Raw genomic sequence first — 18,086 nt, forward strand, 5'->3', positions numbered from 1 at the left:
ACCAATTCGAATCGTCTCTTAGCACGGTACGTCAAATTTACGAAATGAGAAATATTTTGCATTCTACGAACAATTGCTCGGGCTCCGCTTCCTTCCGCGCTCCTTACAGATATCGGTAGCAGTTGCAGTGATCAAATTTTCCGATTTGATTTTTCTCGGTAATGGGCGAAGGACCGCGTTGTTTCTTCGCGAAACCGTTCGGCCGAGACGATCGTTTCCTGACGCTCGACGACACTTTCCGCGTCGGTGGCATCGGAAATATCGGAACGCGGTGGTTTCTCTCTTTTTCTCGTCGATCGGCAGTCGTCGGAAATTGGATACGTCGACGCGAATGTACCAGTTATCTCTAGCTGAGAACATTTATGCATCTTGCAAGAGTCGCTTGATTCGTCGACGCGCGGAATTAACGTCGCGTTGCTTCTCCGATATGTGTACGTGCTGCTATGTACACCGAGACACGAAAGTCTACGCAGCTAGTGGTTAACGAACGCGTTCGAACGGTCTTTGTTATATCGGCAAAATCTCAATTGCAATCTCTCTCTCTCTCTTTTTTAAAGAAAATATATTTTATAGTCATTTATGTACTAGTACTACTTATGTATAGTCATTTATTATGTATAGTCATTTACATACGGAAAAAGGAATTCGTAAAGGTGGTTGGTCGTCGTTCGTCGGGCCTCGAATACGAGATGAAACTTGAATTAAACAAGAAACAGGAGTACGACGTTTGTTCGGAGAAATAAAATTAAGCGATCCACGTATAAGAGACAGAGGGAACCGCGGTTTCGATTAAAAATTATTTCCAATCACGATCGTTATTCCTCTGTCTACTCGCGACGCAGAACCTCGTTCGCGTGTATTTTACGTCTGTGTCTTTTTGGCAAACGATTTCACCGTCGAGATACGGAACAAGTAAAGAATAAAAATCGTAATTAAGGATCGCGAGGACCGAGCGATTACCGAGACGACACGATCGCTGTACGAGACGTTGCAACGTTCGTTCGCGACGTCCATTTGCTCCGTCCAAGTAGAGTAACTTACGAGAAAGGAAGAGAAAAAAGAAAAAGAAACAAAGAGAGGAAAAGTATCTCTTAAATTTTGTTGCTTAAAGGAACGCAGATGTTGCCGGAACCGCGTTTCCTTTATCGCAGACGAATGGCGGGCAAAAGTTAATTCAAGGAATTCGACGTGCTTCTAAAAGCTTACACCACACGATCGATATAGCTTACGGTGGTTTACGAAGTAAATTAACGCTGTAAATGCTGACATTCCGAAAAATTTGACAGTCCATTTATCAACTCTGTTTGACGAGAATTTAACGAATAAAGTACAGATTCTAAAAGAAATAATTTATCATTATGATAAAAATGCGATACGATAGAAAGCACCGTAAATCCTTCGTTTCTCACGGCGAACAATTATCGTATAATCGGGAATACCTTTACGCTTTCACGTTTCTATCAAGCGTTCTTTCAGAGATTTACGTCCCGCCGTTGTTCAGCGTAATCGTTCTAGCAACGAAACCACCACTACCATCGCGTCGAAGATGAGACGGAGCGGTCGGAGCTTGCAAATGGGAAGGTTAGCACGTCATCCACGAGGAGGGACGAGGGTCGGACGGTGTTTATGAATCGATCCTGGAATTCTAGCAGCCGAAGGCAGATGCCTTTTGGTCCGCTTCTTATATTCTATTCTACATGGCAATGTCAAACACGTTCATCGAACTCGTCACAACTTTTCTTCGACGAAACGAGAAAATCGACCATACCTGTGTTTGTTTAATTATCGATCGGATGAAAACCGACCATTGACAGCGTTCTTCGTCGAGGTCCTACACGCGACGATACAAAACACGATCCGATACTCTGATCTTCGACTAATTTTTAAACTCAACTTTCTCGAAAGTCAGACTCGAAGCGAAAACATTGTGTTCTACGTTTTCGACGCAATAATAATAACTTCCTGTCATCTGTCTCTGTATCCTTGATTTTCGTCTTATCTCGAATCACGAAATCTTCCCCGCTTCGTTCGTACCACCAATTCATTTGTTAACAACCGAATATGCGTATATCGATCGAGGGATAAAAAGACCAAGTTAAGCTAAGTTATATCGGCTTTAGAATAAAGTTTTTGTTTTTCGAGAACCGCTCGGATAATCCGGCATCGTAGAAAAATAGAGTGCAACGCAGAGTGCGAATTTTTTCTAGATTTCCAAGCTTGTTCACAGCCAGAATGGGTTAATGTAACTGCATTACGCTTTTTGTTCTACGACCGTGGTAATCGATCAACGTTCTCGAAAACAACTGTTTTTTTCGAATAGTGTACAAAAATTGAGGTAAAACCGCTGTGTCGTGTGCTACCATCCGCTCTTTTCCAACCTACTATATACGTATATTTAACGATATGCAATCTATCTGTGCAATCTATCGTTTCTGTTATGAAATGTCCACAAATTTCAAGGGCAAAGGACCGAAAGGTTTCATTTATGTCGCGATTTAGATAGTTGCCTTTTTATATCCTGTTACGTTAATATTTTTCAAAGTCAAAGTTTCGTTCCATCGAATCGCAACTCGACGACTAACGATTCAACGAAGAAACGTTTGAAACATTTTCAAAGTTTATAACGCGTTTTACGATCTCGCGTTTATACGCGTTTACGAATATCCATTGATTTCGAATTGCAGGAAGAGCTCTCATCTTATAATTATTCCACTTTTCGTCAATCGGTGTTCCGATAATCGAGCTTCCACTTTCAGCTTTCTGTTACAAATCGATCCGCCGAATTATACGTCTCAGAATAGAATTAAAATAGTAAAACCTCGCTAGAAGCTTCTAGAAATCAATTTCCCGTGAATACGTAAAAATTTCGCGATCTAAATACAAATGGAAGGTCAGGTAAATGCTTAAATGCATGCGCATAGATAACAATCGAACGACTATTGAACGTATTCTTCGCAGGTTTTCGATTTTCCAGACGCTCTCGAAAATTCAGCGTCTCAGCGGTTCTCGAGCTTCGATACCGGGGGGAGTCGAGCCAAAGTACTGTTTTACGTCGTGGCTACGAAATTGCCGTCGATGAAATTTTTAAAGGGTCACGCGTCATCGATTCATAGGCATTCACGGCCATTCATGGGCATGCCAGGACGAAAGTGGTGCGTCGTAATAACTCGATTCGATCTAGGGGTGGAGGTCATTCGTCTGGCTAGTCTGGAAAGCAACTATTCGCCAGCGGAGGAGGCGCTGAACTTTGTCGGGAGAAGGAATCTGTACAGGAATCTGTAATTCGTTTCTTCTTCCCTTTCTGATCCGCAAAATCTTCTATCTTGTAATATGTAATTCTTGATATATGTCATTTTGTTTTCACATTATTCTACTACTTGACCTTATTTTAAGGAATTAACGATTATTACCAATACTATCAGATCACTATCTCGGGCAATTATTAGAAATTATTACGAGTATCACCAAGTTTAACTCAAATTAAGAAGAAGTTTATTGCGAATATTATTAGATATAAAAACGATTTAACGAATTAATTCGATCAATTATCGCGAACATCGCGTTCATACACCCTCTGTAAATTCCCTCATTTTATACGAAGCGGATCAGAAAGGGAAGTATAGTTGGACAATCGCATCTCATCGTTATTTTTAGCAACTTTGCTAACCACGGCCGAGTTATACGTTTCTACAACGTACTCGTTATTTTAACAGCAGTGTTAGCAGAGATGTTTAAACAAGTTTTAGATAAAAAAACTTGTGTGGTAACACGGCTAGCAGCTCTACAATTTGAAGAAGTTTGTTTCGATGAAACGTACTCTCGCAAATATTTAAATAATTTCAATACCGTAAATTGCTGTTCAACGCGTACGTAATAAACGAGTTAAATTCTATCGAAAGACCAGTCGAAACAAACGAAAGAGCAACGTTACAGAGATTGTACTAATGAAAAGCTATAAACTGTAGAGATTAAACAATTTTATGAAATGTAGATCTTTATAGGGAAGAATACTATGCTCGCGTGCCTGCGTCCAAAAAATCGTTAATCTTCTACAGCAACGATATCGTATTTCGATTTTCTTCGAGTTTACGACAACCTGTAAAAATATCACGTCCACCTGTCTTTCCAATTCCTAAAAATTCTCAATCTGCTACAAATACTGTGGCGTCCTAGTTTCTAAAAATGTTCACAACTCAGCGAAACAACGTGCTACGCATCCTGCAACTTTGACAAATTTCCATCCTCGTTGAAACGGCACCCCGTCTTTCCTCTCAATTTCGAAAAGTTCCCAAATAAAGCACATAGAAAAATTGCAACGGTTAATTAGCATATATTTTTCGACGAAAGTAACGATAATTCGATCTCGTTTGATACGACGCTTTCTAAACGACTATTCTCGATCTGGCTTTCGTAACGTCTGACCGATATCTACCTCTCTGGTTCGTATCGTCTCGCTTGCTCAGTAACGATCCATCTTTGAATCGTCTTCAACTTGGAAACGCTTCCAATCGAACGACGTATCCAACATCGCAAGTATATAATACTTAACGCGCGATAATAAATGCAGCGATGTAAAAATACTCTTTTCGTAGCCGGTGTACATGAAACGTTTTCACTGGGAATTTGAAACTTCATCTTTTCCACCTTCTACGAACACCACGATCTCCTTGCTTGCCCTGCAATATCCAAAACCGCTCATCCACTCCTAAATCATAATCTCTTTAGAAACTCGTCCCTTAGAAAAGCCATCCCTCTTATCCTTCTACCCTAATAAAAGTGATCTACATCTCAGATTTTCCAAGATCCACGAACGAGTTTCGTTGAAACGCCGTCCGAAATTTCACGAAGCCTCTCGACGGTATTCTCTCTCGGCTGCAAGTCTCTTCGTCACCTTATATGTATGATATATATATATAGAGAAAGAGAGAAAGAGAGAGAGAGAGAGAGAAAGAAGGAAGATCGGCTCGGTATCGATGCAAAAGTCTATGGCTAAGTGGCTTGACTCGAAGAGGAGCGCTCTTTAAATTCCGTTCGAGGTTCGAGCGCGTTGTCCCGTGGCCTTTTTGGGTCAGCGCAAAATTTATCGAGCCGTGCCGTCGTTGAATAACAAACGCCGGTGGAAACGGTTGCTCTTGAATCTATTATTTCCCGTTTGTTCTCTCTCTCTCTCTCTCTCTCTCTCTCTCTCTCTGTCGATTAGCGACTCTCGATCAGCGATGGCTGGTCGGAGTCTCAATTTCGAAACGATCTCAAGATTCTGATAATTCGAGTCCTTTCGGACCAGTAAACTCTTGCGGAAATTGAAGCCAGCAGGCTGAAGAATAAACTATTACGTATCTTACGTTATTACTTGAAACTGTCGCAAGATTCGCTTTCGAGTTTCGTTAAGCGAGTCCGAATGGAATCGTGTACGTACTCGAAGCGATTGCAAACGTTTCTGTGCGCATGATCCGATCGCCTGCAGTTCGTAAACGGGGTTAGGCCGTCGTTGGCTACGTCCTACTCCCTTCCATGAAACTTTTATCGTTGACAAAAGCAGGAACGAAGGGAGAATTGCGACGAAGCGAAACGTTTTGTGCAAGTTTTTTTTTCACGTCGCCGTTGGGCTATTATTAATGAGATCTTTACGCTCCGCGTGAGTCGATTCCACGTGTTTCCCGCTTCAAATCTAAATCAAGGATAGGCTGATACGCCGATTTTTCCCAACAAAACGAAGAAATTCGATAAATTCGAGTAAAAAAAAAAAAAAAAATAAAAAATAAAGAAAAAATGCGCTCGTTAGGAGAAATCGGTAGAAACTATTCTCTCTCGAACGAGATGATGTCGATGAAAAGTGTCATTCTATATTTCCAACATACTCGTTAAAGAGAATTCATCCCTGACTCGTACTATTATACGGTATATATACTCGGTAGTTTTCGTTGTTTTATCTAACGTTTCACGAACCTTGTGTGCGATTCGACGTTCCTGCACTGCTGACTCTTTGCAAAAACCAGAGATCTAAATTAGGGGGATACGCAATTGTAACGAGTCCCGGAAAACCGGAAAATATACGTCCGTGTGAGATGGGCGATCGATGCAGCACAATGGAAAAGCACTTATCGCGAGTGAAGACGAGGACCAAGACGCCTTCCGACGCTTTCTTTCGTTTCTCAAGCTGATTCCAAGATCCTATCCATAATTTACGGACACATTTGCTCCCCGGTGTTTCGTATTTCGGAATGCTTTCGAGCAGCCTTGACGCGTCTCCTTCGGGCTTAACGAAAATCTTGGATTTATAGCTTCAGCGAGAGAGCCTATGCCCGCTTCTATGTCGCTGTCAGATCTACTCTTCAAGCTTTCAGTAGTGGAACCGCGATGTCTCGCGCGATACTCGCGACACGCTAGTTCGGTTACGCTTCTCCTCAAACTCTCTCGAAAGAATGCTTCCTTCGTCGATCCCTTCCTTCTCCTGACGATTCTTCCGCTTCCCGTGTTTCTTTTCTTTTTTCTTTAATTTACGTTCGCGGAGAACTTTACGAATACCGGACTCTGTTTTCTCGACGTCTCGCGTGGATTAGCTTCGTCGGGCGATTCGTCGATTCGAAGGATTCGAGAAACACGAAAGGAAAATGTGTCTATCTCTGTTTCGTATCAGAGGGAACGATTGAAATATCGCGTTGCTTATTCTACGAGAACATCGGTCATCTACGGTACACGTTAGACATTACGCCAAATTTTACGATTACGATTTTACCTGTAACCGGTAACCGGTAACCGGTAATCTGGTCGAACAATCTGCGCTTGGTGTAAAATTGCATTTTTTAATCGCATCCTGCGTGAAACGCAGTGTAATTTGATTGCGTTTATTAACGGATTAATCGGCCTATTTTGCGCGTGCACCCATAGATTTAGTATCACGGTTATTACATTCGACTCGCTGTAACGCTGCCACTTCAAACAGCACACCATTAACCAGCAAAGTAATTACTCCACTCGGAACGTTATTAAGCGAATCACGTTTCCACTATACCATGTTTATTAATATCATTTCGTTCGTACGTAGACGATTTGCTCGACCGATTAAACGTGGAATGCTTAAATTCCACGATTCCGTAGAAACACGATTATTCAGTTTAAAGTTAAAAACAACGTCCCTCGAATCGTTGTTTAAATATAGTATTCGATAAAGTACCGTCTTATTGCGTCGTAGTACCGTCGAAAGTATCGTCTTTTTGCGTCGTAGAAATGAGAATCGACGGACCAAAGAATAACTTTCGCCCGATTAGCAACGAATTCGTTTATTACCATGACCGTGAGTTATCGCAGTTAGCATATAATTCGGCCCTAACATTTGCGAACCTTGAAGAATCTGCGATCTACGTATATTCCCGATGCGTCTACTATTCTAACAAATTTACGTTTTGATACGAACAGAATTTAATACACAGTTGAATTTCGTTGAAATTCGACCCTGTTTTAAAATGGAAGCAAAAGGTAGGATTTGGAAGCGAAAGAACTTTTTCCCAGCCATCATCTACGAGATATCATCGTTCTACAAGATTTAGCAAGGTGGATCACCTGGAGGCAGCGAACGCGTAAACCTTTCCGTTTTCGCGAAAACACGATGGCAATGAAAATCGCGAGACCACGACGAAGAGATCTAAAGCGACGAGACGAGAACGCGACTGGGGGGACGTGACTGTAAATCCTTGAAAATCCCTGGGTAGAAAAGGCTGGAACGAAAGTAATCGGAATACTGGCGAATGCCAGCCATGTATTTCGTTGAATCGCCAGTACCGTCCCTGTAGTTGGAATCGTCCGACACGAGGAAAAAATCCTGCCGAATGAATCGTCACATTTCTACACGGTTCCCGGTTGATGCATCCACAGAACCAGCCAACATCGTTGAAAAGCTTCAAAAGTGTTTGGATGCGTGTGCTTATTTCTAACGAGATGCGTTCGCAGAAAGATACTTCTGTAGTTACAATATTCATCGACTTTCCACGATTTTCCACCATTTTCCACGCTTTTAAACATTTGCCACTCGAATGGAGTTACCGATCCGAGTAGCACAAAGCACTTTCTTCGCAGACGGTGCAACGATATTATACGAGGACGAGACGAGATTTCCGTCGTTCGTTGAAAACTTGGATATGCGTGTAAAACTAGAGGGAAAATAACGAGGAGCCGTGGCGCTAATTCGAATTCTCGTGGCGCGTTTCCCCTTGCTGTCGAGGGAAAGAGCAATTTTCCAGATCTGTTCCCTCGTATAGCTGACGCGCTACGAATTTCTCTTTGGCGTAGCGAGGCAGGCGAAGTTTGACTTTGCAGCGCGAACCAGCGAATTTTCGCGGATTTTTGTCGATCCGCCGGGAGATTGAATCGTCGCGACTAAATAAATAAGATCTCGCGATTATCGCGCGTTATCCTCGCCACTAGATATCTTCGCGCCGCATCAGAGCGGTGTGCTCGATCCCAGAGCGTTTCGTTCCAGTAAATCGTTGAAAAAACTTTTCGACGAAAGCAAAAATATCGCAAGTATTTCGAGAAATTTCGAGAAGGGAACAGACATTTTGCACGTTACGTTTCCAGTCTCTCGATAAATTCGAATACGCGAAATTAGGTAGACTGACTGCTTTATAAGTCGTTACGTTATCGCACGGAATGTAAAAAACGAAGATACGCTATGAGAAAAATGAGAAAAAAGAAAGAAAAGAAAGAAGGTATGAGATACACGGTGGCGGATCTAAACGGTGGAGAACTTTTTTTCAACGTTGCTAGTTCCAAGCGAATCGAACGTGTCGCGCGGCCCTTGAAATAGGACGGAGGACTGCCTTGCCTTACTCTCTTTTTAATAGATATCGGCGAGAACTTTCCTCGCAAACCGATTACTTACTTTTCTCTCCCTTTCCGACCGAGATCGATGGCAAACTTTTCACCGACGGCCTTCTCCACTGCCACTCGCAACGCCATAATTTATGAAATTTCCCTTCACTTTCCTACTTTTTATAGCTCGAAAGGACGGAATAGATTGCAAACGCCGGTCAGAGACGACGTATTCTCACCATTATTCCCAGCATGTTATCAAAGAAATAACGTTGGTCATCGAGGAAATCGAATTTAAGCGCTCCTCCGTGAATCACGAACGTTCATTTAACGTAGCGTCTCTGTTTTATCGTTAAATTTAATCAGTCGAGTTAAACGTTTGTCTAGAATCATCTGCACATTATTTTCTTCGTTCTCCTGCTTGTCGATTGGATATCAGCCTCTTGTTCCACATATCTATCATCTTGTCTATCGTACTTATCTTCTCCGCTTTCACAGACGTATTTACCGTATACACGGAATGCTTAAATCGCGATGCGTTCTAAGCTTTGGATCTGCGTTGAAACTCGAAACTAAATGCAGCAGAGTTCACGGTTCGCGCACCATCGATTTTCGCGGCAAACTGGTATTTCCCTACTTCCCCGATGAAGATTTCGGTTATCGGTATATCTGCGTAGAAATTTATATGAAAATGGAAAAACGTTCTGCCGAATCCTGTCGAAAGGGGACAAACACGTTGTTCACGCCGTTAGCGAGCACTTCTACCGTGCCAATCTCCTTTACAGCTCTCTTGCTGATTAATCCGACACTTTCGCGAGAATCGATGTAAATGTAACTGGAAGCAGCGGTGATGGTAGTGGTGGTAGTAGTAGTAATATCGGAGCGATTGACAGAGAAACGTTTTACGATAGAGCGCAAACAAAAAGATAGGTGAGAAAAGAGAGTCGATGCAAAAAGCTTTTCGCTGCTATCTTAGTTCTATCATGCTGTGAAATATCCATTAAATGGCACTTTAAACGTCTTTTCCTTATAAAATAGAATAGAAAATAACATATACAGAGATAAATTCAACAACTACGTATACGTATGTATTATACGATTTTGTTAGCAAATATACGAAGGCGAAACAGCGGGAATATAAATCGAAGAAGGATCGTTCGGTACGTAGTTTAAACTACGAAATCGTGGAGAACGTTGTACCGAAGGGAAAGGTTCGTGACGGCAAAGGAAGCAAGTTCACGCTTCACGGCGGGGGAGCACGACATCGAACTTGCTGATCAAACTGGCCAGCGAAAGCTAATGGAGCTTTTGATCAAGGCCCATAGATACCGATAGCTTAGCCTGCCTTTTCACGTTTAAAACCGTGTAACTGCACACGGTGCGAGAGTATAGTACCCTGGTCGAAAGAAACGATTCTATCGAAATATAATAAAATAATCGATTATATACAACGTCTGTAAAACGTTTTTCTTTTACAGAGAAAATCGTCCTGTACTTGCGTAGGTGGTCGTCCTCTATGAAAGAACCGTACAAGCTGCTTGCTGGTTAGTACGCGGTAGTCCATTCCGTTATTTACATCGAATCGAGCACATTTCCACACTACCTGTCGTTCCATGTAGTACTGTACAGTGTGAGTGGGAGTTTTATTAGTATAAAAATATCGAGTAACATTCGGTACTACAATGTCATAGCTCAAGTTAAACGTACGGCACGTACGCTCGAAGTAACCACGACGAAGCAACATTTTACAAAGAAAAGCAAAATTTCAAACTTCAAAATTCCAGTATTACGTATTATTCGGTATTCGTTCTTTTATTTTTCAACACGCCCAGGCACTGACCTACTTTCCTTGTACTTTTCCAACTGCCTGACTTTTTTAATATCCTTTAATAACGCGATTCGTTCGGCAGTTCAGCTTGATCGATTCGAGACAGCAATCGTGAAAAAGTGTAGCGAACGTAAATACATAGCGTTTGTAACGACGAATGAAAAATTTAGTTGGAGCCTGGTTTATGGTCGCGGTGGGCAAGGAATATCGGAATGATTCGTCTATGACCTGGTTGTGGTTGCGCGAGAGAAACGAGGTCGCTCGTTTCCTGTAGGCTAAGCCGATGAAACAATTGAATCGGCGATCGAATCTCACGAGAAAAGGATAGCGGGAGACGGACAAAGCGTCGACACGATTCGATCGATCCAAGTAGCTGCTAATTATCTCAAGCTATTAAATTTGCACGGCAGACTAATTGCTTCGAGGACGAACGCGTTTATCTTTAATTAATCAACGCCTAATAATCTCTATCACCTTACGGAAATCGAGATCGGATCTTGCCTTCCATAATGACCGTGTGTGTATAATCGTCCAACGGACAAGCTCCAACGGAAAAGAGGAGAACGGAATCGTTGGCTGACACGTCATTAAGCGAAATCTCAAACCTTACGGATCTTTTTATAGGGGTTAGGTTGCGGTTAGGTTGCGGTTGGACTCGCTTCGGATCGAACGTGTTCTCTCGGACAGACAGTTTCATTCCGTGGAGAGGAACGAAGAGAAATCGTTTCGAAGGGACGCGAAAATAAAAGCGAAACAAAGCGAACGAATTAGGCAAACGGAGAAATTAAATGGAAGAGGAGATCGTTCTTTCGCCTTTTTTGCTTTCTCCGCGTTTTCTTAAACAGCTTTCTCGCAGATTTATCTCGGCAGTCTCGTTGGTATTTCGCCAAGGAAAACAGAATGATAACGACGTGGCCGATTTTAACAAGTTTCGTTCTCTGGTCATGTCGTTGCTCGCCAAGTTTCCGGCCGTCGAACATGAAACATCGAACTCGTGACTCGATTGGAAAATTTTATCGGTTAACGAACGGAACTCGTGTTCCTTGAAACAACTAGATCGTTGTTCGAGTCGTTGTCTTTAATCGTGTCTGGATATCTGGCGAGGTACACGAGACAAGTATAAGTAATATATGATATAGTAAGTCGGAGAATTCGTTATTAATAAATACGAGTATTAACTCGTAACTCGTAACTTGACGAGTTTTGCCAATGACGAAGGTTCTATCATTTTTTCGTCGACAGCTACATTACGACGTTATTAGCAACGAAACATTAGCAGCAACGAAATAGAAATATAAGGATAGAGATAGGTAACAAGATCGTTCGACGCTATTAATTAAATTTTCTCATGCATCGGTTAAAACTAGTTTAGTCTGATCGATACCTTGAACGATCGATCGTAACTTGAATGTAAAAAGAGAAAAAACGTTACAAAGGTTTACAAAGGTCTGGGTATTCGAAGGTTTCAAATTGCGTTTCCTTGAAATAATCTTTGGCACGAAACGACTGAAACTCGACGTAGGATCGTAATCGTATTTACATATTTTCTGGGATTATTCCGTACACACGCGGCGACAGCAAATCAGTCCACATCGCAGATGTTATTGATTTTGCAGCGTTCGCACACGGCACATCGAAGGAGCGGTCGCTCTTCCAAAGGGATTAATTTCCCGTGAAATTTTATCAACCATTGCCGAAACTGGTGCTAATACTCGTGTGGTCGACCGAGTGTTGTAACGATCGCATTAGGATTAAAAGATTACCAAAATGAACCGTTTTACGATATCGATGTACAAGGTAACTTTTATAATTTCATACGGGTGATTTCAAATAGTATAGCTAGTCAAATTATAGCGTCAGTATATGTGTTAAAATATGGTCGCACCGACCATACATCGCCAAAAAAGCGTTGATGCGCTATCACTATTATTTATTTTTTATCAAAGAAATCCATAACGATAACGATAACACATCGCAACCAACTAACGCTGTTCATCGAATCTAAATTTCTTCGCTCTAGATCGTAATACGATAGATTAAAAAATCAAGCTGATCGACTCGTCCTGAAACGTAGAATTTTTAATATCCAGCTGTGCGAAAGATGGAAGATCGATCAACCTTTCTCGGAAACGTTTCTTTGGCAGACTATTTGGTAGAAATGCTACGTACGAGGTACATACGTACGTATGCGACCGTGTCTCGTAATCGGCGAGTCTCGTAACGTAATTTCTAAGGAAGTTTCAGGATGTTTTCTACGTAACGAACGTATTATTAAATTGCATTAAATATCGCATATTTCTATAGAAGGTGTACGAATACGTTTGGCAGTCTGTGCATATTTGTAGAACGTCTTTTGCTCCAGTATACTTGGTTCGCCTGACAGAGTATACTGACAAAGTTTGGCTATTAAACTCTGCGCATAAATCCTGCATACGTATTATACGGGCATAAACCGCTCGTCTCCCAAGTTCGTGTAAAAGGAGTTGTACCATAAAAAAAAACTTTGAGCTAGGTTAGTACCGCTGTCCTCTCTCTTAGATCAGCTTCCATGTTATCAACGTTTACCACTTTGTAAAACCATCGTGCTACGTAAAAAATTTCATCCTCCGTTACCAGTTTCCGGCAGAAGGAAACAAACTCTCTGCAAAGGGAGATAGGGAACGAGGATCGAAGGATCGGAGGGAGTAAAACCGCGCGAGTCGATACGTAATTCGATAACTCTCGGCTTCGAATTTTATCACGATCTCGCGTTCCATTCTAGTTCCATTCTACTTCTATTCCCCTGTGTCAGTCTATTTGGTTCGAGTAGCTAATAACGCGCGCCAGAGTAGCTGTATTTACACGAGATTTTTCGATAGCTTCGGTTTTCGTGCTTCCGTCGTCAGCCTGTTCGATTCTCGCGGCTGGTGGTTGACAGAACGGATAATCGTCTGTTTCGCCCCGTTCCAGTTCAAGGTCCCTTCGCGAGAACCAGAGAAACGCTCGTCAAGGTCTGTCGCTTCTTTCGCACGTATCATCGAGGACGTGGTGTAACCACGTGGCCAACTGTTACGTTCTCACATCTCACATCTCATATTTCCACGAATATCGTATAAAGAAATTTTTCGTTTCACCTTCTAAACACGAAGATAGGAAAGAATCTCCTACACCGAGAGATGTACATCTACTCCGTAGCGTGGCATTTACCACAGCGAGTATAAAAGTAGCATGTCCGCACAAGCGAAACACTCGACAAGCGGAAGAAAATATTGCCACGGTGGTACATCCAAACGGAAACAAGTAGAAGGTGAATTCTCGAACGGAAGAACGTCCCTTTATCCATTCGCTTTATGGTTGCTTCCATTGCAAATCTTACTTTCATACGGGGAACCATGGGAACGCTATGTTCGCGTTAAGGAAACTACGTAGACGATGTAAGAGGACGCGAACGATCCCGGAGAAGCGGCAGAGACGTTTTCTTACAAGAAAGTATAGTATATTCAGTTTCGAATCGGCGATGTCTCTCTTTTCCTCGTCTTTTTTGTTCTTGTAAATATCGCCAGGTACAAAACAGCCAGAGAGCAATGTAATTTCGTGAAATCGAAAGAGAAAAGAGAACGTCTTCGAACGACGGATTCGTCTCAACGATAAACACACAAAGTATCTACGTACTCGCTTGCATACTCACTCTCGCTGTATACGCGTTGGTGTTGACCCGTTAAAATGATCTATATTTAAGATCATCGATAGAAACAGCTTTTCTGTAAAATAATTTGTATATATAGGAAAGCGGAGAAGGATTAAACGTCGATACAATCGGCTGAAATTAGCCCGAATGCAACGGAATGCGTCTCAATTCGCTCGAGATCTCTGGTAAGGGAAATTAGAGCGGCGATGCGAAAGATAAGGGAATGGGGCGCGATTGTTCGCAGTTGCTCGACCAATTTCGAAGAAAACGAAGCGCCAAGTCAGTTTCCCGTTCCCGTAACGAAGTGCTTTCCGCGCATTTGGTTGGAAACGCGGAAACCCCCGCCGGTTTCAAAGTTAAACGCGCCCGAGATCCTAGGAAAGGAGCAAAACGGTCGAAAGGAGGCGCGGCAACGCCAGGCTCGATAAATCGTCGGTTAATCGCCTGTTTGTCGATGTCTTCACGGTGTATCGGGCCTTGAAGCTTCTTCCAACGATTTATGGTCGCGTTCTGAGAGCTTTAACGAGGAGAAATTGAAAGATCTCCGCCGGATGGCGGACCAACGCTCGTTTCGGTGGCTTATCGCGACGCTGAAACGACTGCCGACAACTGATTGCGAAACAAATTGCCAGGAACGAAGTCGCGATTTACGAGAAACGGTGAGATTATTCCACGCTGCTTGCTAAACTCGTCGCGCGTTTCTTCTTTTTCTCTTTCTCTTCTCTTCCATTGCCCCTCTTTTTCCAGCGTAAATAGAGTTCGGGCGCGGAGAAAAATGGCCTTCGACGTTGAAATAGCGCTAGTGAATGAAATGGCGAAGCGCAGCGAGACTTCTCGTTGATTCGAGCCAAGTTAACGACGATAAAACGAGACGGAAACGAAGATAAGGAGGTTCTTTGGAAAAAGCGCAGTCTACGATTTCTCATCGTTCTTCCGCATTTTCAGCCGCTTGATCTTTCCTACTTGTATCTAAACGGTGTATGGCTATCTTAACGTTATCTACGAATAAGATTGGAAAAATACCGGATACACTAACTTATATATTTAGTAAATATATATTTAGCTTTCGAAGAGAATTAACGATATTCTCTATCGCAGCTAAACAATCGTTTAATTTACAAGCTATCTCGAAACAGTCGTAAACGATCAAGTTATAACATACGAACAGAAATGAAATTAGTTTAGAACGAGGAAACGTTATTGCACGCACGTGCAAGATGGCAGAATTTCTTCTTTAATTTTTGCTTTAATCGCGATGTTTTCGAGAAACGTTAGTTACCCGAGTTAAAATTTTCCTCGAAACGAATAAAGCAGATAGATCGTTATAAAGCAATATGGCCGAAAAATTGTTTCTTGTAAAATTGGCCGATCGTTTTAATACTACGCGTAACATTTCGATGGCATCATCGTACGATTATGAATTACACAAGTAACTTCTAATGATTGAAACGTGACGGTAGAAGCCTACAGATATTAAAATAGCAGACAAAGTTACGTAATTATTACGATATGCGACACAAAGTAGTTTAATTAAATCAAGCGCGCGGCAACGTTTCGTTCGTACGAAAGCAGACGAGAAAGATAATATCTTCCGTAGTATCGATATTTCGTTGAAACGAATGCCTGTCACACAGCTTGGTCGTAATTATTTAACGGAAGAATTGCAAACAACAAACGTCTAAAAAAAGAAAACGAGAAAAACTATGTAACGTGGTATTGAAATAACTAGTATTTTCATAGATTAATTAATAATTTGTTAAATTATCACTAGCGTCGTGACCATTAATGCTTCGCACGTGTTCCAGAAGTAGAACGGTCGAACGTTATTTCGTTCAATTTTTCGATCGATACGGATTTTCAGATTCTAGAGCGAAACGAACACACCGATAGAATGCAAGTGTTGTAAATCGATCGATAGATATTCAGGTTTTTTGTGCAGGTCGGTTATACATATATCGCCTACGAAATTGGAAATATCGATCTCTAGCAGATATATCGGAAGATACGTCGATACGAAGTGAGCGATTTAAAATTGCGAAAACTCTCAAGAGGATCTAATAAACAAGGCGTCTCGAACAGCAACTATATAGGGTAGAACTGATTCCGTTTCAATCGTCACGCGAGTCCGATACACGTTTAGAACAAAAATAACGCAGACGCATGCCAGAGAGAAGCCATACACGGAACACGGAAGTACAGTGTCATTGTGTCAGTTCAAACACGAAGCTTAACGAAGCTTAACGAAGCTTAACGAAGCTAAACGAAGCTCAACGAAGCTTAACATTCGCAAAGATTTTCACGAAACCCTAGAAAATATGTTCTAACGTTCTATGCCATTTCGAATCTATCAAACCTTTTTCTACATCTTTTACGAATACGAGCAAAGAAATCAAATTTAAGCAACTTCGGTATTCGAATATCCGCTTATCGTTAGCTATAAAACAGGAGCGTCTGAGCCGATATTAACGTCTTTCACTAGCCGCCAAATCGATTCCCTTGTCTAAAACAAAAGTTCCGTAGGATCTCGATTTTTCCAACGCATTTTATCCGAACGTTCGAATATCCCGGCATCTCGTATTTCAACGTACGACTATTCGAATAGTATCCGCGGCCGGTACACGAACAGAAATATTCTCAACTAAACATGTATAATACACATATACCGTCTGTATATTTCGCAATTCACGATTCTTCGTTAGACAAGTAAGCGTCGAAGAAATTATCGAGAGAATCGAGAGGGAAATTTAATAGTAGCGAAAACAGCGACGAGTCGCGAATCGGAAGCATCGGTAATAGCAGGTAAGTAACAGAAACAACCGATAAACGCTACGCTTTGTCCTACGTACACGGAGGACAAAGAGAACTGCTAATTTCGTACTTTGTCATTTCGATAAGATAATTAGTTCACACTCTCCTTACTTGAAACTCGTTTCGTACGAAAAAAGGGGAAAACAAGAAGAAAGAAAAGGAAGAAACTGCCATAGAAACGATTTTCCCGATCGATAAATGCTCGACTCAGTTTCCAGGACGTCTTTTCGCCAAACGATGCAACAGTTTGCATTTGATTTGCATAATGGCGGTAGGATTCGGTTGGCTATTCGCCAAAAATTCCAACGACGATCCGAGTCCGTGTGTTGGAGAACGAAGGTAACGAGGATGGCGAGCCAGGGCATAGTTTGCACGGTGAAATTTGCACGCTCTCAGCGTAGATTGGTCGGTTCGACATCGGCAAATACCGATCTGTTTGTTGCGCGTTCGTTTCGTTCACAGTTCATCAGGACTCGTATATCTCGTTTGCCGATCATATTTCTTTTGGTTGTTTCTTTTGGCTGTTTAATACGCTGCGACTTTCCATTCCATTTAATCTATCTTTGTGACTTTCGGTGTTACATTTTGCGAAATATTATACATGGACAGCCGAGTAATATCGATAAATATCGTTCGTAATTGTGCGATTTAGCGATCGAAACGGAAAAAACGCCAATTAACCATTTTTCAACCAATTAACTTTGTCCCGACACAATTACACGTCATGCTACCACGACGATAAACGCCAACTATTTGTAAAAAAACGTCTCCTTAGGCGTCCGTTGTCTTTGAAGATTTTTACGTTAGAAACTTATCGAAATAAAGAAATTGCTATTGGTATCGGTAGCGTTAATCTTTGAAACAACAGGATTTAATCGATAGCCGGATAACGCAATTTTTCAGAAATGCCGTAATACAGATATAGACGATATATAGAGCGACATAAGCTGGTGATAGAGGAATTTACTTTAGTAC

At 41.8% G+C, this 18,086-nt stretch overlaps 1 protein-coding gene across 1 annotated transcript in view; it reads left to right on the forward strand.

Annotated features, from left to right (window-relative positions):
- LOC100741585 (octopamine receptor beta-1R-like) overlaps positions 1–18,086 on the forward strand; it is a 48,858-nt gene that overhangs the window by 1,781 nt on the left and 28,991 nt on the right. The window lies entirely within an intron of this gene.

This window comes from Bombus impatiens, unplaced genomic scaffold, assembly GCF_000188095.3.
Source record: "Bombus impatiens unplaced genomic scaffold, BIMP_2.2 scf_0382, whole genome shotgun sequence".
NCBI lineage: Eukaryota > Metazoa > Arthropoda > Insecta > Hymenoptera > Apidae > Bombus > Bombus impatiens.